The 26,221-nt window shown below is 43.2% G+C and overlaps 1 long non-coding RNA gene across 1 annotated transcript; it reads left to right on the top strand.

Moving 5' to 3' along the window:
* The first annotated feature begins 1,052 nt into the window (after window positions 1-1,052).
* Window positions 1,053-24,606, top strand: LOC132210858 (uncharacterized). The gene is made up of 3 exons (XR_009447051.1): window positions 1,053-1,106; window positions 20,106-20,179; window positions 23,981-24,606. It is a non-coding gene; the product is annotated as an uncharacterized LOC132210858 (long non-coding RNA).
* Window positions 24,607-26,221: the final 1,615 nt, after the last annotated feature.

A 26,221-nucleotide genomic window follows, 5' to 3' on the forward strand; every position in this document is an offset into this window, starting at 1 on the left:
AGAAATCGGCGGACTATGTTCATAGGGTACCCATTCTTTTTGAATACGCTGTATAGGTGATTTTCCTCTGCTCTGCGTAGTTCCTCTGTGCTGCAGTGTGTGGTGGCTCGTTGGAATAATGTTCTAATGCAGCTTCGTTTGTGGGTGTTGGGATGGTTGCTCCTGTAGTTCAGTATTTGGTCCGTCTGTGTTGTTTTCCTGTAGATGCTGGTTTGAAGTTCCCCATTGGCTGTTCGCTCTACTGTGACATCTAGGAATGGCAGTTTTCCTCCTCTTTTGTGAATGTTATGCCAGTAAGGGTATTATTGACGGTCTTGAAGGTTTCCTCTAATTTGTTTTGTTTCGTGATGTCAAAGGTGACATCCACGTAGTGGACCCAAAGTTTGGATTGGATGATTGGCAGAGCTGTTTGTTTGAGTCTCTGCATTACTGCCTCTGCTCAGAACCCTGATATCGGAGATCCCATGGGTGTATCGTTGGTTTGTCTGTAGGTTTTGTTATTGACAGTGAAGTGGGTGGTGAGGCATAGGTCCACTAGCTTGATGATGTTGTCCCTGCTGATGAGGTTGGTGGTGTCTAGAGTATGTGTCTTCTGTTCTTCTAATAGTGTAGTCAGTGTTTCTTTGGCCAGGTTGATGTTGATGGACGTGAACAGGGCTGTTACATCAAAGGAGACCATTATTTCATCCTCTTCTATCTTGGTGTCTTTGATTCTATTCAGGAATTCTTGGGTGGAGTGAATGGAGTGGTGGGAGTCTTCTACTAGGTGTTTTAGTCTTTGGTGTAGTTCCTTGGCTAATCTGTAGGTTGGTGTTCCAGGTAGCGACACTATGGGTCTGAGGGGGGGCTCCTGGTTTGTGAATTTTTGGTAGTCCGTAGAAGCGTGGTGTGTTGGATCCATCTGGTTTCATTTTTTGGAAGACTCTCTTGTTTAGTTCTCCAGATTTTTGAAGTTTTTTGAGTAAGGCTGTGATTTTGTTCTCTAGTTGTGGGGGTCAGGTCTACCGCCACCTCTTGGTAAGTGTCGGTATCTGCAAGCAGTGCGTTTGCTTTCTCAACGTAGACTGTTCGGTTTAAAATGACTGTCAGGCGTCCTTTGTCTGCAGGTAGGATAACGTCGTTTTTATCTTTTTTGTGTCCTTTTAGGGCTTTCCTTTCTTGTGTATTGAATGTGTTTTTTTCTTTTTTCCTGCTTAATGTTGGTGCGACTGCCTGTCTGATGGTTTGCTGGGTTTCTTCTGAGAGTTTGTTGTCTTTCAGTGTTGTTTCTAACGCTGCTGAGAAATCTTTCTTGTCCGCATCCCGGAAGTTGTAATTTAATCCTCTTACTAAGACGGCTTTTTCAGTGTCTGTTAATGGTCGGTCAGATGAGTTTTTTATCCATGTTTCTGTGCTCTCTGTGTTGTTATTTTGTGAGAGAGTTTGTCTAGTTTTTTTGTTTTCTGTGTTTGCCATTGTCTGATGTCTATGGCTCGTTGTACTGTGTCTGTCCATTCATGGTCTGTCGCGTTAGTGAGTAAAGATTTTTGTCGCGAAATTTCCCGGTTCTATTTATGGAGTCTGTTGTGGGCATCATTGATAATTTCTCTAAGCATTCTGCGGCCATTTTGCTCAGCTATTCTTTTGGCTAGTGCGGTGTTAAGGGGAGGTTTGTATTTGAGACATTTAGGTAGTACCTGTTTCCTTAGGCATTCATGCAGGAAGTACAGCAGTTCGCGGGTGGCACTCTTGTCGGATGGCACTGGTTTCCCATCTTTGGGCCAGTTTTAGCGTATTGCGCCCATAGGTGCGAGCGAGATCTGAGAAGATTTGTAGTTCAGGTTGAGGTTCTGGATGTGAGTTTGCTCGCTGAGCTGGAAGGTTCGTTTTCAGACGTTTCATCACCATTCTAGGTAACATCATCAGTGAGCCTCCGACGAAGCGCTGGAGAATTAAACAAGAGAGTCTTCCAAAAAATGAAACCAGATGGATCCAACACACCACGCTTCTACAGACTACCAAAAATTCACAAACCAGGAGCCCCCCCTCAGACCCATAGTGTCACTACCTGGAACACCAACCTACAGATTAGCCAAGGAGCTACACCAAAGACTAAAACACCTAGTAGAAGACTCCCACCACTCCATTCGCTCCACCCAAGAATTCCTGAATAGAATCAAAGACACCAAGATAGAAGAGGATGAAATAATGGTCTCCTTTGACGTAACAGCCCTGTTTACATCCATCAACATCAACCTGGCCAAAGAAACACTGACTACACTATTAGAAGAACCAAAGACACATACACTAGACGCCACCAGCCTCATCAGCAGGGACAACATCATCAAGCTAGTGGACCTATGCCTCACCACCCACTTCACTTTCAATAACAAAACCTACAGACAAACCAACGGTACACCCATGGGATCTCCGATATCAGGGTTCTTAGCAGAGGCAGTAATGCAGAGACTCAAACAAACAGCTCTGCCAATCATCCAACCCAAACTTTGGGTCCGCTATGTGGATGACACCTTTGTCATCACTAAACAAAACAAATTAGAGGAAACCTTCAAGACCATCAATAATACCCTTACTGGCATAACATTCACAAAAGAGGAGGAAAACAACAAGAAACTGCCATTCCTAGATGTCACAGTAGAGCGAACAGCCAATGGGGAACTTCAAACCAGCATCTACAGGAAAACAACACAGACGGACCAAATACTGAACTACAGGAGCAACCATCCCAACACCCACAAACGAAGCTGCATTAGAACATTATTCCAATGAGCCACCACACACTGCAGCACAGAGGAACTACGCAGAGCAGAGGAAAATCACCTATACAGCGTATTCAAAAAGAGCGGGTACCCAATGAATACAGTCCGCCGATTTCTCAGCAACAAACCCAAACAAACAGACAAAATGGGCCCAGAAACCATAACCACTCTCCCCTACATCAAAGACATTTCCGAAATGACTGCCAGACTACTCAGACCTCTTGGCATCAGGGTAGCCCACAAACCCACCAATACACTAAAACAGCAGCTAATGAACTTAAAGGACCCTATACAGACAACAAGCAAAACAAACGTCATCTACAAAATACCTTGCAAGAACTGAGACAAACACTACATTGGACAAACAGGCAGAAAGCTGGCCACCAGGATACATGAACATCAACTAGCCACAAAACGACATGACCCACTATCACTCGTATCCTTACATACAGATGAGGAAGGACACCACTTTGATTGGGACAACACATCCATCCTAGGACAAGCCAAACAGAGACATGCACGAGAATTCCTAGAAGCATGGCATTCCAACCGGAACTCCATCAACCAACACATTGACTTGGAGCCAATCTACCATCCCGTGAGAAAAAGAACAGGAAATGACATCACCAACCCAAGGAAACCTAACCAGATAAATAGAAAGCGGGACATAACACCAGCGCTTCGTCGGAGGCTCACTGATGATGTTACCTAGAATGGTGACGAAACGTCTGAAAACTAACCTTCCAGCTCAGCGAGCAAACTCGCATCCAGAACCTCAACCTGAGTTACAAATCTTCTCAAAACTCGCTAAGGCATACAGTGTTTTAGCTTTTATTAATAGAGGGATCGCGTTCCGGAACCAAGAGGTTATGGTGAAGCTGTACAAAACTCTGGTGGAGCCGCACTTGGCGTATCATGTACAGTTCTGGTCACCGCATTATAAGAAGGATGTGGAAGCTTTGGAAAGGGTGCAGAGGTGATTTACTAGGATGTTGCCTGGTCTGGAGGGAAGGTCTTATGAGGAAAGGATGAGGGACTGGAGGCTGTTTTCATTCGAGAGAAGAAGGTTGAGAGGTGACTTAATGGAAACATATAAAATAATCAGAGGGTTAGATAGGGTGGATAGGGAGAGCCTTTTTCCTAGGATGGTGACGGCGAGCACGAGTGGGCATAGCTTTAAATTGAGGGGTGAAAGATATAGGACAGATGTCAGAGGTAGTTTCTTTACTCAGAGAGTAGTAAGGGAATGGAACGCTTTGCCTGCAACGGTAGTAGATTCGCCAACTTTAGATACATTTAAGTTGTCATTGGACAAGCATATGGTCGTACACAGAATAGTGTAGGTTAGATGGGCTTGAGATCGGTATGACAGGTCGGCACAACATTGAGGGCCGAAGGGCCTGTGCTGTAATGTTCTATGTTCTAACATTATCTCTGCATTTAATCCAGCACTATTAGAATTTTTATACAGGGGATTGACCGAGCTAGAGTTCCCAATGTGCACAAGGATGTTCAGGCTAGGCGAATTAGCCATGGAAAATGCAGGATTACTGGGATAGTGTCGGGGTGTGGGTCTGGGTGGACAGCTCTTCAGACATGATGGGCTGAATGGCCTACTTCCATACAGTAGGGAATCTATAAATACAGGCTCAGTCAACTCAATTTCTACTCATCCAACAAACTTGCCATCTCAGGAATCAGCCTATTTAAGAAGGGGATGGATTGATTTCTGGAAGCAAAAGATATTAAGGTGCATGGGGAAAAAGCAGGAGTATTGCTTTGCGATAGAAGACCAACCATGATCATGTTGGACAGGCAGAGTTGGCTCAATGGACTGAATGGCCTATTCCAGTTCATTCTTTCTATTTTGATCAGTAAACAATTCATCACTCTTCTGAGAGGTCAATGCCACAATCGGAGAATGGGGCTGGGTGGTAGTCAGAATTGTCAAAATATTCACACCAATCCACTCAGGGGTATTGTGACACATTTCTGGAACAAACCTAACTCCAAGCCTCTCAACTAACCCCTTCATAAAGGGGAAATCATGCCTGGCAAATTTACTAGAATTCTTTGAGGAGGCAACAAACAGGATAAATAAAGGAGAGGCTTTGTGTGTAATAAATTTATTTTCCAGAAGGTGTTTCATAAGGTAATACACATTCAACTGCTTAATAAAACGAGAGCCCATGGTGTTGGGGTAGTATATATGGAGGATTGGAAAACTAATAGAGCATAGGATCACAGGATCCTTTCAAGCCTCCTCGCCATTCAAAGGGATCATTGTTGATTGACCACTTCAATGCCTCTTACTCACCCATTCTGCAAAACCCTTTATGCCATTGGTAATTAAAAATCTATCAATCTCTACCTTAATCTTAAAGATTGGGCCTCCATGGTTCTGTACGCTAAAGAATTCCATAGGTTCACCACCGTCTGAGCAAACAAATGTCCCAACCACAGAATTGGAATGGGGGAGTATTTTCAGTATAGCAACCTGCGGCCAATGGAGTACCACAGGGATCAAAACAGGGGCCACATTTGGTGGAAGATGATCTCAGGCAAGGAGCGTTGAGTTTCTAAGCCAAGTTGCTATTGAAAAGGAAGAGGAGTTAGGCGCCTTAAGAAGTATTAAGGTAGGTAAGTCCCCAGGTCCTAAGATCTATCCCAGAATAGTGAGGGAAGCAAGGGAACAAAGTACTGAAGCATTGACAGACATCTGGAGAGGGTAAAGAAAAGGTTTACCAGGATGTAGCCTGGTGTGGGGGATTTTAGCTATGGAATAATTTGGATAGACTGTGTTTGTTCTCACTGGAACGCAGGAGGTTGAAGGCTGACCTGGTAGAAGATTATAAGATTGTGAATGGCATGGATAGAGCAGAAAGAATGAGGCTTTTTCCCAGGGTGGAGGGGTCAATTACTGGGCGACACAGGTGCAAGTACGGTGGGGGGGAGGGGCAAGTTTAAAACAGATGTATGAGGCAAGTTTTTCATACAAAGGGAGGTGAGAGCCCGGAATGCGCTGCCAGAGGAGGGAGCGGAAGCAGATACAATAGCAGCTTTCAAGAAACTCCTGGATGAATACATGGATAGGAAGGGAATAGAGGGATGTAAGTGAAGACATTTTCAGAATGGAAGGTCACAAGGTGTTGGTGCAGGTTTGGAGGGCCAAAGGGCCTGTTCCTGTGCTGTGCTATTCTTTGTTCTTTAATTCTACCACCTAGAAAAACCTGATAAATGTGTGGTTGGAGATGCTGCCCTGGGTTTGGACTCATCAACCGTGCAAGGACCCACAGAACACATGATCTATGGCATGGAATTTCCTGGGTGGACAGTCATACTCATTGGCAAGTGATTGCTGACAAGTACGAAGACAATGACTAGGAAGCCAGGCTGGTTGATGACTCTGAGATAATGGGAACTGCAGATGCTGGAGAATTCCAAGATAATAAAATGTGAGGCTGGATGAACACAGCAGGCCAAGCAGCATCTCAGGAGCACAAAAGCTGACGTTTCGGGCCTAGACCCTTCCTCAGAGAGCTTGACTCTGTTGTGCCACTGCCTGACTGCAGCAGATTGTGGGTGCAATGCGCTACATTCTTCATCCAGGCTAATTGTGAAGCATACAGCTGGCCTGCTGGAGTTTAAGTTTCTGATGCTTTGATTGGTCTGGCAGAGCCTCCAGAAGGAGTGTGCCCCATAATCCTAGCATACCATTCTCTGCAGAACAGCAGCAGGCAATGTGGGGATGTAATAGATTCTAAAATAGCTGCCAGGTCAGCAGTCTTCTGAGGAAGAAGATGAACACATTGAAATGGAAAAGCATCACCTGCTGCATGATAGATTGCTGAAGCCCAAGTGCAACAAGTCAAACAGGACTGAAATGACATCCAGTTCTAATAGATGAGAGCTGGATGCAGTAAGCCCATAAGATATAGGAGCAAAATAAGGCTATTCTGCCCATGGAGACTGCTTTGCCATTTGCATACATCCTCCCTTTCAGCCTTGAATTCCTATTAATTAAGAACCTATCTAGGTCTGTTATGACTTGGCCTCTACAGTTTTCTGTGACAATGAGGCCCACAGATTCACCACCTACTGGCTGAAGAAATTCTTCCTCTTCTCAGTTCTAAAGGGTCGTGCCTTTACTCTCAGTGTGTGTCCTCGGGTGCTAGTCTCTCCTACTGGTGGAAACATCTTCTTCACATCCGCTCTCTCCAGGCCTCTCAGTATTGTGTTAATTCCAATGAGATCCCACCACACCCTTCTAAATTCCATCAAGTACAGACCCAGAGTCTTCAACCACTCCTCATATGACAAGCTCATTATCCCCAGAATCATTCTTGTGAGTCTCCTCTAGACCACCTCCAATGCCAGCATATCCTTCCTTAGATAAGAAACTCCGAACTACTCACAATTTTCCAAATGCATCTGACCAGAGCCTTATACATCCTTAGTAGTACATCCCTGCTCTGGTATCCCTAAACCTCTTGAAATGAATGCTAATATTTTATTTAACTTCTAAACTGTTAGCTGAGTTTACACGTTAACTTTAAGAGAATTCTGAACCAGGACTCTTAAGCCCCTCTGTGTTTAATATTTCTGAAGCTTTTTTTCCTATTTAGAAACAGTCTATGCCTCTATTCTTTCTGTCAAAGTATAACCTCTCAGTTGCCTATGCTGTATTTCACCTGCCACTTCTTTGCCCAATCTCTGGGCATGTCAAAGTGGCCTCCAGCTTCCTCAATTCTAATTATTCCTCCACCTAGTATAGCTAAAATGCCCTCTGTTCCGTGGTCCAGAGTGTTAATATATAAAGTGAAAAGGTGTTGTCCTGACACTGGCCCTTTTGAAACTCCACTAGTCACAGGCTGCCATCCTGAAAAAGGCCCCTTTATGCCTACTCTTTGCCTTCTGCCTTTCAGCCAATCCTCAATCCATGCCAGTACCTATTTAACAGCCTCCTGTGTATTACAAAGAAGGGGAGGTTAAATGAAAGAAAAGCCCTGATATTCACAAGTGACAATTTATTAATTTAACCCCAACAGTGAACAAATTAACAGAACTACTAACAAACTGAACAATTCCCCTCTAACTACTAACTATTCCCAAACTGAACAAAATTCTACAGGCATGCTATTCCAATAAATACAAACCCACTTATATAACCCAAGTAGTAAAGAAAATTAAAACTTAGACTCTCAAAACCCACATAGAATATATCTTCCAGAATGCTCTGCCTTCTCCACTGTCTCTCAAGTCATAAACACCTTTCTTCTGTTCTGATCCTGCAGACGGGGATATTTTCTCTGTGAAGACTCTTAGCTAGAAATGCCATGGTGTCTTTTATGGATAGATGGTGTTTTCTTAGACAGCTTCGCAATTTCTTGTGAGAACTAGGTGCTTATTTCTCAGATGGCAGTTCACTCTCACACTGATTTTCGAAAACCCACTCCTTATATACCTTGGATGACATATTAATTTTCTTACAATAGCATTGGTCCGAGATTGTTAAAACCATCAGATTTAAATTCAATTGGCTTTCAATCACTAAGTGCTTGGTTTAAATTAATTGGCAAATTCCATTTTGTGCCAAAACATCAAAACACAGCTAAGGTTTCCAATCACACAGCCAATTGATACAAGCTTCCAATTCAGAGCTGGCTGTACCCGCTTCAGTTACGATCTCTAAGCTTAGAAAAGCACTTTATCTCTTAAAGGAACTACATACTGTTCTCCATTATAATTTTTAACAACTTCTAGCTTCCTATCTTCCAATTCATGATTACTCTACACAACTTTGTAACACCACCCAAGAAAAAAAAACCATTATCAAAAGATGGCTTCATTTCTTTAAATCTTAACACCATTATCACGTGATACATAGGTTAATAATATAAAGTTACCCTTTTCATACTAATTTTGCACACGTATATAACATTGGACTGTACGGTTCTATCTTATCTGCACATCAACATATACAATCTGTACCTGAAAAGCCTACAACATAAGACTCCAACAAAATAGACAAGAAATGTATTCTTGTCCTTAGATCTTTCTAAAAAGGTGAGAGGCTTGTGGGCTGTGTACACAACCATCTCTGAAACATTGTTTATGTTAAAATGTTGTTAGAACAGTACCAAACTTAATAACTATATTTTCAGTGGTGGAGTATTTTATCTGATGAATATTGAGTTTCTTTGAAAAATAACCAATTGGCCTTTCAATTCCAACATCATCCTCCTGCATCAACATATCCCTCGATAATATTCATCGATAATGAATTTAAAGTGTTTTCGGAAATTTGGTGTGGCTAAAACTGGTGCAGTGGTTAACACGGCCTTTAAATTCTCAAATGCCATCTAGGAAATAGCGGAGGCTTTGGTCGTGATCTTTCAAAAGTCACTGGAGACAGGGAAAGTCCCAGATGTTTGGAAGATTCCTGTTGTAACCCCCCTGCTTAAGAAAGGATCAAGGCAAAAGATGGAAAATTATAGGCCGATTAGCCTAATCTCGGTAGTTGGTAAAGTTCTAGAATCCATTGTCAAGGATGAGATTTCTAAATTCCTGGAAGTGCAGGGTCAGATTAAAACAAGTCAGCATGGTTTTAGTAAGGGGAGGCTGTGCCTGACAAACCTGTTAGAATTCTTTGAAGAGGTAACAAGTATGTTAGACCAGGGAAACCCAGTAGATGTTATCTATCTAGACTTCCAAAATGCCTTTGATACGGTGCCTCACGGGAGGCTGCTAAGCAAGAGGAGGACCCATGGTGTTGGATGTGAGCTACTGGCTTGGATTGAGGATTGGCTGTCTGACAGAAGGCAGAGAGTTGGGATAAAAGGCTCTTTTTCGGAATGGCAACCAGATGAGTGGTGTCCCACAGGGTTCAGTGTTGGGGCCGCAGCTGTTCACCTTATACGTTAATGATCTGGATGAAGGGACCAGGGGCATTCTGGCGAAGTTTGCCGATGATACGAAGGTAGATAGACAGGCAGGTAGTACTGAGGAGGTGGGGAAGCTGCAGAAAGATTTAGACAGTTTAGGAGAGTGGTCCAGGAAATGGCTGATGAAATTCAATGTGAGTAAATGTGAGGTTTTGCACTTTAGAAAAAAGAATACAAGCATGGACTATTTTCTAAATGGTGAGAAAATTTGTAAAGCAGAAGTACAAAGGGATCTGGGAGTGTTGGTCCAGGATTCTCTAAAGGTTAACTTGCAGGTAGAGTCCGTGATCAAGAAAGCGAATGTAATGTTGTCGTTTGTCTCAAGAGAGTTGGAATATAAAAGCAGCGATGTGCTTCTGAGGCTTTATAAAGCTCTAGTTAGGCCCCATTTGGAATACTGTGTCCAATTCTGGGCCCCACACCTCAGGAAGGACATACTAGCCCTGGAGCATGTCCACCGGAGATTCACACGGATGATCCCTGAAATAGTTGGTTTAACGTATGATGAATGGCTAAGGATCCTGGGATTGTACTCATTAGAGTTTAGAAGGTTGAGGGGAGATCTAATAGAAACTTACAAGATAATGTATGGCTTAGAAGGGGTGGATGCTAGGAAGTTGTTTCCGTTGAGCGGGGAGACTAGGACCCGTGGGCACAGCCTTAAAATTAGAGGGGGTAAATTTAAAACTGAAATGAAATGACATTTCTTCAGCCAGAGAGTGGTGGGCTTGTGGAATTCATTGCCATGGAGTGCAGTGGAGGCTGGGATGTTAGATGCCTTCAAGGCAGATATCGACAAATTCTTGATCTCACAAGGAATCAAGGGCTACGGGGAGAGTGCAGGGAAGTGGAGTTGAAATGCCCATCAGTCATGATTTAAATGGCGGAGTGGACTTGATGGGCTGAATGGCCTTACTTCCACTCTTATGGTCTTATGGCATTATTCTGTCCACCGAAACTTTGTGCTGTTCCTTAGCAAATCTGTCAGCAGTGCCACCACACTTCCAGCGAATCTGTTCAGTCCCAAAAGTCGAAGCACCTCTTACTTTGAGGACAGTTTTGGAAATGCCTTGATAGCCTTCATCCTCACATTCCTCAGAGTTATCCTTCCATCTCTGATGTTATGTCCCAAGAACGGCACTTCTACCTTTGCAAATTCAGTTTTTGCTAAATTTATATCGGCTTTGCAGCTCTTAGTCTTTCTAAGAGGTCTGCCAAATGCACCATGTAATCTTTCCACGTACAGCTAAAGATCACTAGGTCATCTGTATAGATGGCACAATTAGTCAATCCTGCCACAACTCTGTTCATAAGTCTTTGAAATGAGGCTGGTGCATTCTTCATCCCAAACACCATTACTTTAGATTGATATAGTCCATTTGGCATAAGCCCTCAATATGGTCTTGAAGGTCTGATGCCACCTTTCCAATGCTCCCTGGGATTCAGGATGATAAGCATCTGATTTAAAGTGTTGGATGCCCAAACTATCCATGACCTTCTTAAATAACTTGGCAGTAAAATTGGACCCTTGGTCTGACTGAATCTCCCTGGGTGATCCATAACGGGTAAAGAAATCAAGCAACTCCTCCCACAATATTTTTTGCCTTGACATTCTGTAATGAAATTAACTCCAGAAATCTGGTAGAAACATCCATTATGGTTTGCAAATACTGGTTCCCACTTTTGGTTTTAGAGAGGGGACCTGCACAATCAATCATAACCAGCATGAAAGGTTCTTCAAATGCGGGAATTAGCATCAAAGGCACTGGTTTGATCCAGCCTGTGGATTTCCCACCATCTGACACATATGACAGGTATGGCAAAATTCAACCACGTTGTTGTGTAATTCAGGCCAATAAAAATGCTTCTGTACCTTAGCCTGGGTCATCCTCACTCCTCAATTACCTCCTACAGATAATTCATGTGCTACCCACAATACTTCCTACTCTACCGGCAACACAATCTCGTGATCTTCTGCCCATTTCTCCTCTGCACTAACCTGCCGAGGTCTCCATGTCCACCTTAAGATAATAGCACTCGGGATTGCATTCTGATCCTTTTTCAGAGGAGGCTTTAAGATATAAACCTTTTATTGTCTGATTTTTTTTGTTGTAATTAATCTTTCAGAACTAAGTACCTCTGCCTGATCCTCTACCTGTTCAGGTTTTTTCTTCACCATTTCATCAACCAGGATGTCAGCTAACTGGACCTCAACTCCTTCATCTCTCTCTTTGGTTTTTTATTCCTGCTGTAACTTATGACTGTGGGATCTTGTTACCATATAATCCAGAAAAATTCCAGGATATTTATCTTTTAACTCCTCAGTTCCCTAGTTTTCCTTGTCTTCTCCACTACGAGGGGCATCACTCCCATCTTTGATCCTGCTGGGTCATTTCCAAGAACCAACTGTATTCCTGGAATAGACACTTTTTCAGTCACTCCCACTATCACTTTCCCAGTCTTGATTGGACTCTCCAACCTGATCTTACGCAGGGGTACATTGAATCTCTCTCCATTTATTCCACAGATTACCACTCTTCCAGGTAACCATTCATAAGGACTGCAAATACTTTAATTTCTTTCTATCAGAGACTGGCTAGCTCCCCAATAGCTCTCAATATTTTTACTTCTTTACCTTCTCCCCTGTTCTTCCTGAGTAAACCTTACCCACAAAGGTGAAATCTTTGTAGAGATCGGGCACCATCTCACTATCCAGCCCATGAATAGGCTGTGCACTCTCCTGTAGATCCTTGAATTCTCTTGGGATTTCCTTCACTACTTCAACTAATCCCACTGGTTCAGTCTCTTTTCTTGCATCCTTTTTCCCAGCACCTTTCTTAAACCACCAACAATGTGACTTTATGTGTTCCACTCCATTACAGTGAAAATACCTGTCCCTTTCACTTCTTTTTCACATTCTTCTGTTTCTTTCTTCACCTGTGGTAAAATGTTCCCAGTGTGATCTGCTTGTTGTTATTCATTGAAGGATCTCCCTTCTTCCCAATTTCTATCCCTCATGGAATGAAATTGCTGTTGGAAGCTCAACATCAATTTATGCATTAACGTGTATTCATCCACCATCTCTACAGGTCTTCTGGCTGTTTTAACTTCCTGTTCCTCGACATGAGTTTTTATCATTTCTGGAAGTGAGTTTTTAAGGTCCTCCAGCAGAATAATCTCTCTATGATCCTCATATATCTTTTCTATCTTTAATGCCCTCACCCATCTATCAAAGTTGCTATGTTTAATTCTTTCAAATTCAACACAAGTCTGACCTGATTCTTTCCTGATATTTCTGAACCATTGTCTATATGCTTCTGGTACCAATTCCTAGGCACTCAAAATAGCTTGTTTCACTCCTTCATAGTCTCCTGGTAGCTCCCCTGACAGTGCTGGAAACACCTCATTAGCCCTGCCTACCAAGTTGGTCTGAATTAACAATTGCCCGCGCAGACTCTGGCCACTTCATCCTCCTAGCCAGTTTCTCAAACGAAATAAAAAAGGCTTCTATATCTTTTTCATTGAATTTTGGTAATGTTTGGACATATTCATATATATCTCTACAAGACTGTTGGCTATTTGCTCATCCTCACTTCTCCATTGTACTCTTCTTTCTGCCATGTAAAGCCTTTTTGCTTCAAGTTTCAACTTCAACATTTTAGGATCTACATCCATAGATCCCTCAAAGTTGCCACCCAAGTTGATAGGGTTGTAAAGCAGGTGTGTCGTTTGCTGGCTTTCATTAGCATGGGATTGAGTTTAAGAGCCATGAGGTTATGCTGCAGCTGTATAAAACCCTGGTTAGACTGCACTTGGAATGTTGTGTTCAGTTCTGGTCACCTAATCACAGGAAAGGTGTGGAAGCTTTAGAGAGGGTGCAGTGGAGATTTACCAGGATGCTGCCTGGACTGGAGGGCAGGTCTTATGAGGAAAGTTTGAGGGAGCAAGGGCGAAGAAGAATGAGAGGTGACTCGATAGAAGTTTACAAGATGATGAGAAGCCTAGATAGAATGAATAGTCAGAGACTTTTTCCCAGGGCGAGAATGACTATTATGAGGGGGCATAATTTTAAGGTGATTGAAGGAAGGTATAGGGGAGATGTCAGAGGTAGTTTCTTCACAGAGAGTGGTGGGGATGTGGAATGCGCTGCCGGCAGTGGTAGTGGAGTCAGATACTTTAGAGACTTTTAAGCAACTCTTGGATAGGCACATGGAGGATAGTAAAATGTAGGGTGTGCAGGGCAGATTGACCTTAGTAGGATAATAGGTTGGCACAACATTGTGGGCTGAAGGGCCTGTACTGTGCTGTACTGTTCTATGTTCATCTTTTCTGACTCAAACATTCTTTCTCTTTCTTCTGCCCTAGCTCTTCTTTCCTTTCCTTTATCTTCTAACTCCAATTGCCTAATTTTCAATTTATTTTTTTATAACTCCCCTGCACTTTCCTGTTTTTCTGGTATACCTAAATGCTTGATTAACCCCTTTACAATTTCAGATTTCCTCTTCGCCCTAGTTAAAGCCAACTCTAGCCAATTTGCTATGTCTGAAAAGTACATCCTTCCTCTGTTTTTCTAAACTTTCTTGGTAAATTTGGGAAGCATCTTCACATCCCAGAACCTCTTTGGCAATGTTAAGAGCCATTTCTCTCACTTTTGATTTAATCAACCACAAGTAACTGAAATTAAACAGAATATTTTCACTGACATTTAATTTAAAGATCTAGGACACTAATCTCCAAGTCTGTTTAAATCTGTCCAAATCCATTCAGATCTGGCACATGAACTGGCCAGTTCCAGGATAAGCCCCTAAACTGTTATGGAGAAGGGGAGGTTAATTTGAAAGAAAAGTCCTGATGTTCTCTCTCAAAATAACAAGTAACAATTTGGTTAATTAACCCTAACAGTGAGCAAATTAACATAATAGCTAACAAACTGCACAATTCCCCCGTAACTGCTAACTATTCCCTATCTGAATACAATTTGACAGGTATGCTGTCTCAATAATGACAAGTCCCACTTATATAACTGAAGTAGTAAGAAAAAACTTAATTAAAACTTAGTCTGTCAATGTCCATACAGAATGTGTCTTCCAAATGCTCTGCCTTCTCCACTGTCTCTCCAGTCAAAACTCTCTTTCTTCTGCTGTTCTCAAATTATAAATGCCTTTCTTCTGCTGATCCTGCTGTCAGGGTTGTTTTCTCTCTGAAGACTCTTTGCCAGAAGTGCCACGTTGCCTTTTATGGATAGATGGTGCTTTCTTAGACAGCTTAGTGATTTCTTGTGAGGCTGGGTACTTATTTCTCAGATGGCAGTTCACTCTCGCACTGATTTTCGAAAACCCTCTCCTTATATACCTTGGATGACATATTAATTTTCTTACAATAGCATTGGTCCGAGATTGTTAAAACCATCAGATTTAAATTCAATTTGTTTTCAGTCACTAAATGCTTGGTTTAACTTAATTGGCTGATTCCAGCTGGTTGCCTAAACATCAAAACATACCTAAGGTTTCCAATCACACAGCCAGTTGATACATGTTTCCATCTTAGAATTGGCTGTACATCTTCAGCTACATACAGGCTCTCTTTTTTCTGTATAAATTGCTATGTTTAGAAATGCACTTTATCTCTTAAAGGAACTACATTCTGTTCTCCCTCATCATTTTATACAAACAAATTCTAGCTTCCTGCCTTCCGGTTCACAATTACTCTGCACAACTTTGTAACATGTGCGGCACCTTGTCAAAGGCCTTCTGGAAATTCAAATAGATCACATCCACTGGCTGTCATTTGTCTAACTTGCTCCTTACCACCTCAAAATAGTTCTAATAGACTTAGCCTTATTTTACAATGCACTTCCAGTACTCCGCAATCTCATACTTGATAATAGATTCTAAAATTTTACCAATAACCAAAGTCAAGCTAACTGGCCTATAACTTCCACTGCTCCCTCTTTAAATAGGAGTGTTACATTAGGGTGTTCTGAAGAAGGGTCAATGGACCTGAAATGATAACTGCTTTCTCTCTATAGATGCCATCAGGATCACTGGGATTTTCCAGCAATTTCTGTTTCTGTTTCTGATTTCCAGCATCCACAGTTCCTTTATTTTTTCTGGTATTTAGCCATTTTCCAGTCCTCTGGGACCGTCCCTGGCTTCAGTGATTCCTGAAAGATCACCATCAATGTTTCCACAATCTCCTTCAGGGCCTGGGGTGTCGTCCATCTGGTCTGATTTATCCACCTTCAGAGCTTTCAGCTTCCCCAACACTTTCTCCTTAGTGATGGTACACACTCACCTCTGCTCCCAACTCTTGAAGTTCTGTTATGCTACTGGTGCCTTCCACCTTGAAGTATGTATTCAGTTCCTCCACCATTTCTTTGTTCCCCATTACTAGTTCTCCTGCCTCATCTTCCAATGGTTCAATGTCTATTCTCACCTCTTTCCTACCTTTTATATGTTTAAAAATACACTTGCAATCTTCTTCCATCTTACTAGCTGGCATATCATCACATTTCATCTTCTGCCCCCTACTTGCTTTTATGGTTGTCCACTGTTGATTTGTAAAGTCCTCCCAATCCTCTGGCTTCTCATGAGTTTTCACCACATTATATGCTTTCTATTTATGCTGCCCCTGACTTCCCTTGTCAGCCACAGTTGCCTCATCCTCCCCTTTGTATGTTTCTTCTTCCTTGGGATGAATTTCTGCTGTGCCTCCCGATTTATCCCCTGAAACTTCTGCCATTGCAGTTCTACCATTTTCCCGGCTAGGCCCATCCACCAATGTGCTCTGGCCAGCTCATTCCTCATGTCTTTGTAGTTTGCTTTACTCAGCTATAATAGCATTACATGTGATTCCACCTTCTCCCTCTCAAACTACAGGGTGAATTGTACCATAATGTGGTCACTGCCCACTCGGGGTTCCTTTACCTTAAACTCCCTCATCAAATCTGTCTCAGTGATCAGCCATTGACTGTAACCTTATTGTTGATAAAAAAAAAGGTAAGCAATCTCTGTCTGTTCCCAGAGGCCAGTTTCTGCTAAATTTAGCTGCACTTTAGTAGTTGCTGACGAATAGTGAATGAAGGCTTTCCTGTATGTGATTGTCCAATATGGAACAATGAGAGGATCTGGGACTACATGGGACATTGGGGATAGAGTACCACTCCCTTAGACAAGGCTCTAAAATGGGTTGAGTTAAGCACAGTTAAGCTGCAGAGCTCGATCCTTAACAGGCAAGACATGTATGAATGTATGTATAATCAGGGACCAGGTGCACACCTATGTGCTCTGAGAAGCCCTGGTGTTTGGTTTCACTCCCACTATGTGCCTGTTGAAAGGTAGCTTCCAGCTGACTGTACGTGACCTGGTGCGCAACTGGGATCTAAAGATGTGCCAGGAATCCTGGGTGACGCTGATAATGGCGGATACTTCCGCCTGTGGCAAGAGGGAAGATAGGATTCCATAAAGCAGGACTCATAGGTAATAAGGCTTTAATAAGGCATTAGAAAATAACGTTAGAAATCTTACTAGGCTTCACGGAGGGAAAAGCGATATCTCCCCTCCCCCTACCACATCCCAAAACCAGCCGAGCTCGTCCCCACCTGCCTAACCTGTTCTTCCTCTCACCTATCCCCTCCTCCTACCTCAAGCCACACCCCCATTTCCTACCCACTAACCTCATCCCACCCCCTTGACCTGTCCGTCCTCCCTGTACTGACCTATCTCCTCCCTACCTCCCAACCTGCACTCACCTTTATTGGCTCCATCCCTGCCTCTTTGGCCTGTCTGTCTCTTCGTTACCTATCTCCTCCTCTATCCATCTTCGACCCGCCTCTCCCTCTCTCCCTATTTATTTCAGAATCCTCTTCCCCTCCCCCATTTCCGATGAAGGGTCTTAGGCCCAAAACATCAGCTTTCCTGCTCCTAAGGTGCTGCTTGGCCTGCTGTGTTCATCCAGCTCTACACCTTGTTATCTCTAAAATTGACACTGAGCTGCTTTCTGGTAGACAGCAGAGATACCACTCCTTATTTGTTGTAATAGATCTTGACTCCTTTCTTTAAAATGGCCACAGTTACAGCAGCTTGGAGATCCTCTGGCATGCTCTTCTTCTAGTTGAGCAAGGTGTGATTATGAAGCATTTTAGTATATTGGTGAATATACCGTCTGCACTGATAGTCTTGTTGGTTCTCGGCTGTCTTTTTTTCTCTGCTTCTCATTAACATCTTCTGAGATGTTATTATACATTAAGGTTTTGGATTAGACTTGTAGCTCAGGTTGTGGATATTGTGGTTGGTTGGCTCCCTGAGCTGGTTCGTAATTCGATTTCATTACTCTGCTGGGTAACATTATCAGTGCAGCCTCCGATGAAGTGCCATTGTATTTTCATTTAAACTCTAGTGTCTGTTGAGCTGCATTACCTCACTTCTCGTTTAGGGTCTAACTTTATGTGTTTATTGATGGATTTCTTAGTGAATAGCCAGGTCCCTAGGAATTCCTGGCTTGTGTCTGCTTGGCCTGCCCCAGGATCCTGGTGTTGTCCCAATCAAACTGGTGGTTTTCCTTATCCATGTGGATGGAGTTTAGTGAATATTGGTCGTGTCTTTTTGTTGCCAGTTGATCTTACTGTATTCTTGTGGCTAATTTTCTTCCTGTTTGTCTAATGTAATGTTTGTCTCAGTCTTTGCAGGGAATCTTTATATGACATTGGACCTGTCCATAATGGGTAGTGGGTCTTTGGTTCGAGCGAGCAGTTGGCATGGGGTTGATGTGGGTTTGTGTGCCACTCTGATGCCCAGTCATCATAGGAGTCTTGTGGTCAGTTCAGATGTGCTCCTGATGTAAGGTAGCGTAGTGAGTGTGTCAGGGCATGTACTTCCCGTTGTTGTGCTTGTGATAGGCATCTTCTGACCCAGTTTTTCAGTATCCATTGTCTCTGAACACTTGGAAGAGATACTTGTGTTCTTCTTGACGTAGCCCCTGCTGCTGCAGTGTGTCGTTGTCCATTTAAAGAATGTTCTCATGCAACTTTGTGTGTATTAGGGTGGTTGCTGTTGAAATTCAGTACTTGGTCGGTGTGTGTGGCTTTCCTGTATACGTTTGTTAGGAATTCCTCATTTGTCTTTGGTTCCACCATGATGTCTAGGAATGGGAGCTGTTTGTTCTTCTCTTCTTCTCTGGTGAATTTGCTCCCGGTGAGTGTTTTGTTTATTAGTTTGTGTGTCTCCTCTAGTTTGGTTCATTTAATAATGACGAAGGTGTCATTTTTATGGTGTATCCGTAATTTGGCTTGGACTAGCGTAAGGGCCATAGATCAAGTGTCTGCAACACCATGTTAGCTTTTAGTCCAGAGATAGGTAATCCCATGGGTGTCCCGTTGATCTATTCATGTATCTGTCCGTTAAAGTTGAAGTGGATGGTGAGGCATAGATCCAGTAGCTTCAGCATGTTGACTGTGGAGATGATGTCACCAGGGCCTTGTTCTTGCTTTAGTAGTGATGCTAGTGTTTCTTTTGCTAGTGGTATGTCTATCAATGTGAATAGGGCAGTTATGTCACATGAGACCATGGTCTCGTCGTCTTCTATTAGTATGGCCTTGATGGAATTGAGGAACTCTTGTGCCTTTTGGAACAGGTGGGACTTGAACCTGGTCCACCTGGGTCAGAGGAGTAGGAACACTCCACAAGAATCCTCTATAACATTAGTCTGGGGATCTGGATTTCCCTTCTTGTGATTTTACCACTGCTCCACTACTTGGGTCCTGGGTCTCAGCTGTCAATTGGTCTTTTCAACTTCATGTTGGGCTGGTGATGTGTTGCTGGTAGTGTGCTGTGGGATGAGGTTTAGGGCACTGGGTTGAGAACTGAGTCTTTGTTAAAGAGATCCTTCCAATGAGCCATGACTGCCTCCCTGTCACTTATAAGTGTCCCTCAGTTCTTAGCACTGAATGGGATAAGTCTTTGTGTGCTTTCAGGCACAATATGCCAAATGATCTCTGGGTGAAAATAATTCTCAATGCTTATCCAATTTTTCTGCCAATTTCTTTACATCTGTGCCCCTTGGTTATTGACCTTGAATGAAAATAGTTCCTACGTATATGCTCCATTGTTTTTTTCAACCTACTTTTCTAATCAACCTGTTTAGAGATGATTCAGGGGTTGGGGACAGTACCACTGCACCGCAAGAGGACCCAATCTGCTCTATCTAGACTCTTCATAATTGTGCATTTAAATTAAATTTTGAATTAAATACTTCCTCCATCTAAATAAAAACTGAAAGGACTGCAGATGCTGGAATCTGATAAAAGGAAACTGCTGGAAAAGCTCAGCAGGTCTGGCAGCATCAACCATCAGCTCTGAGAAACGGTTACTCGACTCAAAACGATAATTCTGATTTCTCTCCACAGATATTGCCAGACCTGTCAAGCTTTTCCAACAATTTCTGTTTTTATTTCCTTGGTCTATGCTGCTTCAAAGAAAGGTGAGTTCCATTTTTCTTATGCTGTAATCTCCTCTCTATCAAATTTACCTTAATTTGTAATTCTGTCTCAGGATAGTATCAAAGTTGTTGTTCCAACTCTGCATAATGGTGCATAGCCTCAGACTGTGCTGATTCAAGGATCAATTAATGTTGGAGGGTTCAGCAAGATTTGGAATATTGGTGACAATGGTGGCCAGATTAACTACTAAGCGTAATAAAATGTGAGGCTGGATGAACACAGCAGGCCAAGCAGCATCTCAGGAGCACAAAAGCTGACGTTTCGGGCCTAGACCCTTCATCAGAGAGGGGGATGGGGAGAGGGAACTGGAATAAATAGGGAGAGAGGGGGAGGCGGACCGAAGATGGAGAGTAAAGAAGATAGGTGGAGAGAGTGTAGGTGGGGAGGTAGGGAGGGGATAGGTCAGTCCAGGGAAGATGGACAGGTCAAGGAGGTGGGATGAGGTTAGTAGGTAGCTGGGGGTGCGGCTTGGGGTGGGAGGAAGGGATGGGTGAGAGGAAGAACCGGTTAGGGAGGCAGAGACAGGTTGGACTGGTTTTGGGATGCAGTGGGTGGGGGGGAAGAGCTGGGCTGGTTGTGTGGTGCAGTGTGGGGAGGGGACGAACTGGGCTGGTTTAGGGATGCAGTAGGGGAAGGGGAGATTTTGAAACTGGTGAAGTCCACATTGATACCATATGGCTGCAGGGTTCCCAGGCGGAATATGAGTTGCTGTTCCTGCAACCTTCGGTGGCATCATTGTGGCACTGCAGGAGGCCCATGATGGACATGTCATCTAGAGAATGGGAGGGGGAGTGGAAATGGTTTGCGACTGGGAGGTGCAGTTGTTTGTTGCGAACTGAGCGGAGGTGTTCTGCAAAGCGGTCCCCATGCCTCCGCTTGGTTTCCTCAATGTAGAGGAAGCCGCACCGGGTACAGTGGATGCAGTATACCACATTGGCAGATGTGCAGGTGAACCTCTGCTTAATGTGGAATGTCATCTTGGGGCCTGGGATAGGGGTGAGGGAGGAGGTGTGGGGACAGGTGTAGCATTTCCTGCGGTTGCAGGGGAAGGTGCCAGGTGTGGTGGGGTTGGAGGGCAGTGTGGAGCGAACAAGGGAGTCACGGAGAGAGTGGTCTCTCCGGAAAGCTGACAGGGGAGGGGATGGAAAAATGTCTTGGGTGGTGGGGTCGGATTGTAAATGGCGGAAGTGTCGGAGGATAATGCGTTGTATCCGGAGGTGGGTAGGGTGGTGTGTGAGAACGAGGGGGATCCTCTTGGGGCGGTTGTGGCGGGGGCGGGGTGTGAGGGATGTGTTGCGGGAAATACGGGAGACGCGGTCAAAGGCATTCTCGATCACTGTGGGGGGAAAGTTGCGGTCCTTAAAGAACTTGGACATCTGGGATGTGCGGGAGTGGAATGTCTTATCGTGGGAGCAGATGCGGCGGAGGCGGAGGAATTGGGAATAGGGGATGGAATTTTTGCAGGAGGGTGGGTGGGAGGAGGTGTATTCTAGGTAGCTGATCACAACTGCTAAGCGTGAGTGTTTTGACATTTGTACATGAAAAGAATAGTTTTATCAAAAAGTGAATGAGTCCCACGCATGACTATGTTACAGAGTTATATTCATGCATGGGAATTTATAACTTAATCTGGTTTGCCACTGCTGCACCAAGAGTGAATTTATGATTTTGATCTATATCATGGCCCTATCAATGTAATTGGGATTATAACGAAATATCAATCTAATTGACCTTCAATTTGCAATTAAACAGCAGACTAATGGTAAATTTGTAAATTTTTTTTGAGATTTTTGGTATTGAAATAAGGCCCTTTGGGTGTTACCACTAATTCCAGTTTAATTTGGTTAACTAATGGGTGAAATTAAGGAAATTAAAAGAGTAGAGGGCCCTCTTGTGGTGCAGTGGTGATGTTCCTTCCACTGGATTGCGAGACCCAGGTCGAGTCCCATCTGTTCCCGAGGTGTGTGATAACATATCTGAGCAGGTTTGTCTTAAAATAAAAGGTTAAATTTTAAAAAAATAAGAATTATGATAGTAGAACACTGAAGGTTTACATCAGAATGATTGAAATCTCTGAGCGTTTAAGATTAGATTAGATTAGATTAGATTCCCTACAGTGTGGAAACAGGCCCTTCGGCCCAACAAGTCCACACCACCCATTGAAGCATTCCACCCAGACCCATCCCCCTATAACCCACACCTCCCTGAACACTAGGGGCAATTTAGCATGGTCGATCCACCTAACCTGCACATCTTTGGACTGTGGGAGGAAACTGGAGCACCCAGAGGAAACCCACGCAGACATGGGGAGAATGTGCAAACTCCACCCAGACAGTTGCCCGACGCTGGAATTGAAACCGGGTCCCTGGTGCTATGAGGCTGCAGGGCTAACCAATGAGCCACCGTGCTGCCCCAAGTAACTCCTCATCTTTAACTGTGCTCTGAAAGGCCACAAACTGGATTTTTACTGGAGCCACATGTTAATTAGCATGAGGCAAATCGGATTAGATTAATATATGTGTGGTGTGGGAGAAATAAGTTCTGGTTCATAGAGCACAAGCACCAATACAGGGGAAAGTGAGGCCTGTACAGACGGAACAGTCGCCATGCAAACATATTGGTGCTAATATTCTTGTCAACTGCATAACTCAGGAAGTAGAGATTTTAGTAAGTGTTGTAAACTGAATAGTGGAGGCAAAGGATCAAATTTGGGAGGATGTGGTAAAAGAGTGGAGCTAAGGCCAAAGACAAAGTTATTAATCCAAGAAATGATAAACAAACTGCGCCAAGAAGGGATGGAGAGTGGAATTCTAAGGATAAACCAACATAAGATTAGAATTTACTGAAAAAGTAAAAGGATAAAACACCAGTCTCAGTATCTGACTGCACATGGCATTCAAAATGAAACAGTTGAACTGAGAGTGCAAATAGAACTATGGTTTGTAGCCAGACATCTGGCTTCGGGACCGGGATTTGGAATTTTGATAAGTACAGGACATGAAGGAATGCCACAAAGCGATTCTGGGCCCCAAAAGAATTGGACTCCATATATATATAGATCTGGGTGTTCAGGTCCATTGTTCCCTGAAGGTGACAATGCAGGTCAGTAGAGTGGTCAAGAAGGCATATGGCATGCTTTCCTTCATTGGACGGGGTATTGAGTACAAGAGTTGGCAGGTCATGTTGCAGTTGTATAGGACTTTGGTTTGGCCACATTTGGAGTACTGTGTACAGTTCTAGTCGCCACATTACCAAAAGGATGTGGATGCTTTGGAGAGGGTGCAGAGGAGGTTCACCAGGATGTTGCCTGGTATGGAGGGTGCTAGCTATGAAGAGAGGTTGAATAGATTAGGATTATTTTCATTAGAAAGATGGAGATTGAGGGGGGAACTGATTGAGGTCTACAAAGTCATGAGGGGTATAGACAGGGTGGATAGCAAAAAGCTTTTTCCCAGAGTGGGGGACTCAGTTTCTAGGGGTCATGCATTCAAAGTGAGAGGAGGAAAGTTTAAGGGAGATATGCGTGGAAAGTTCTTTACACAGAGGGTGGTGGGTGCCTGGAACGCGTTGCCAGCGGAGGTCGTATATACAGACACATTAGCGTCTTCTAAGATGTATCTGGACAGGTACATGGATGGGCAGGGAGCAAAAGGATACAGACCCTTAGAAAATAGATGACAGGCTTAGACAGAGGATCTCGATAGGCGCAGGCTTGGAGGGCCGAAGGAAACCTGTTCCTGTGCTGTAATTTTCTTTGTTCTTTGTTCTGTAAACCCACACAGATCAAAACCGGAAATGACACTACTCACCATAATGGACCAAACAGTATAAATTCCAAGTGGAGTAGAATAACATCGCTTCATCAGAGGATCCACTGATGGTATCACTACCATGGTGATGCAATGTCTGAAAGACAACAAGCCAGCTCGGCGAGCAAGTCAACAACCTCATCCACAACCCGACCTGCAGAGCTTAACCAAACCTTTGATTCTCTTAGTGTTAACGGAAATGGAAAGGGATGGCCTAAGTTCAGCAAATGATTTGGGTAGAGATAAGAAATGAAAAAGACAAGTAGTCATTTGTAGGTGTGTAAGTTTTTAGAAAGTGGTTCTGGAGAATTGAAAATGGAAAATAAAGAGATGGCGTATGAATTGAACAGGTAGTATTTTGCATTAATCAACACTGCAGAGGATACCAATAACATCTCAGCGACTAATTCAGGAAATGGAAGGGTAAGAGGTATTGCGGAAAGTCATTATCAAAAGTAGTGCTGAGGAAATTTAGGTTGACAAGTGCCTGAGTCCTGATAGAGTTCATGCTTGGGTCTTAAAAAGAAAGTGGCTCATGAGATATTTAATGCACTAGTTTTAATTTTCCAAAACTTTCCTGATTCGGGGAATGTCTGATTGCAAACAGTAAATGTAACTTCTTTATTCAAAATGAAGAGAGATAGAAAGCAGGAAACTGCAGGCTAGTTATCTTAATATCTGTCAACGGGCACATGTTGGCAGCTATTTTTAAAGAAGTTATAGCAGAAGCACTTAGGTCAGTTCAAGGTGATTATTCAGTCAACATGATTTTGTGAAAGAGAATCATGTTTAATCAATCTATTAGAATTCTTTGAGGAGGTTGCATGTTTTGTGGACAAAGAGAAATTGATGGATGTGCTGTTTTTAGACTTCCAGATGACATTTGATAAAGTGGCATATGAGAGTTTATTGGAGAAAATAAATGCTCATTGTGTGGGGTAGCACATTAGCATGGAAAGAAGATTTGCTGGCTAACTGAAAACACAGGGTAGACATAAATACATTGTTTTCATGTTGGCAAAATGTAACATGTGGTGTGCCACATATTTTGGTGCTAGGATCTCAACTGTTTGCAATTTATATTAAACAAAACATGGATAAAGGGACAGAAGGTATTGTTGCCAAAGTTGCTGATGTCACAAAGATAAGTCAGAAGGTAAGCTGTGAAGGAGACTTAAGACACATGCGTGTGGGTAAGAATGTGGGCAATGATCTGGCACATGCAGGATTAAGTGGGAAGATGTGCAAATGTCCATTTTGGCAGGAAGAATAAAAAAAAATTAACGGTGAGAGGTTTCAGAGCTTTGTGAAGCAGAGGGATCTGGGATCCTTCTGTATGAATGTTAATATGCAAATAGAAAAAGTAATTAAGAAATATAAGTGATAATCTTAGCATTTAGTGTGAGAACATTTGAATAAACTCCTTGATTGGAGTTGTTAACCTGGGCCAATCAGGAGGCTTGGCTGACAGAAGATTTAGAATCTCCACAGTTCAGGGGACTGACTTCGAGCTGGCTGGCATCAGTCAGTGTACTGTGCACAGCTAAATAAAGGGTGACCAGATGACTCCGAGCAGTTATTTTAGTGACCACAGGAGAAAACAATATGTACCTGAAGAACATTCACTTACAATAGTCATTTTAGAGTTGGGGTAAACATTTCTGGCATCATGCCATTATTTGGGAAGCTTGACTCGTTTGATCCTGCTGTAAAAGACTGGGCCCTGTACGTGGAAAATATGCAATATCTTGTCCACACAAATGACAATGGGGAGATGAAAAGCAACGAGTAATGCTTCTGACTGCTTGTGGACCCGCAGTATTTTCAGTTATAGGGGGCTTACCTTTCCCAGAGACACCAGACACTAAACCTTCTAAGAGTTGACGAAGTTGGTTAACGAATATTATGATCCCAAACCTCCTCTAATTCTAAGACCCTATCGGTTTTATTCAGCTGTTAAGGAACCAGGGGAATTCATATCAGGATTTTTGACGAGGTTGAGATGGCTGTCAGAGGACTGAGATTTTGGGTTAACCCTGAATGAGATGCTGAGAGACCGTTTGTTAAGTGGGGTGAATGATATAACCACGTAGAAGCGCCGACCAGCTGAAATCTAACTGGACCTCAAACAAGCACAACTGGTGCTGTCATTAGAAAATGCAGCAAGCGGAGCTTGGCAGCTACAGGGCATCCTGATGGCAGCGGGCACCTTCA

This window comes from Stegostoma tigrinum, chromosome 22, assembly GCF_030684315.1.
Source record: "Stegostoma tigrinum isolate sSteTig4 chromosome 22, sSteTig4.hap1, whole genome shotgun sequence".
Classification (NCBI taxonomy): domain Eukaryota; kingdom Metazoa; phylum Chordata; class Chondrichthyes; order Orectolobiformes; family Stegostomatidae; genus Stegostoma; species Stegostoma tigrinum.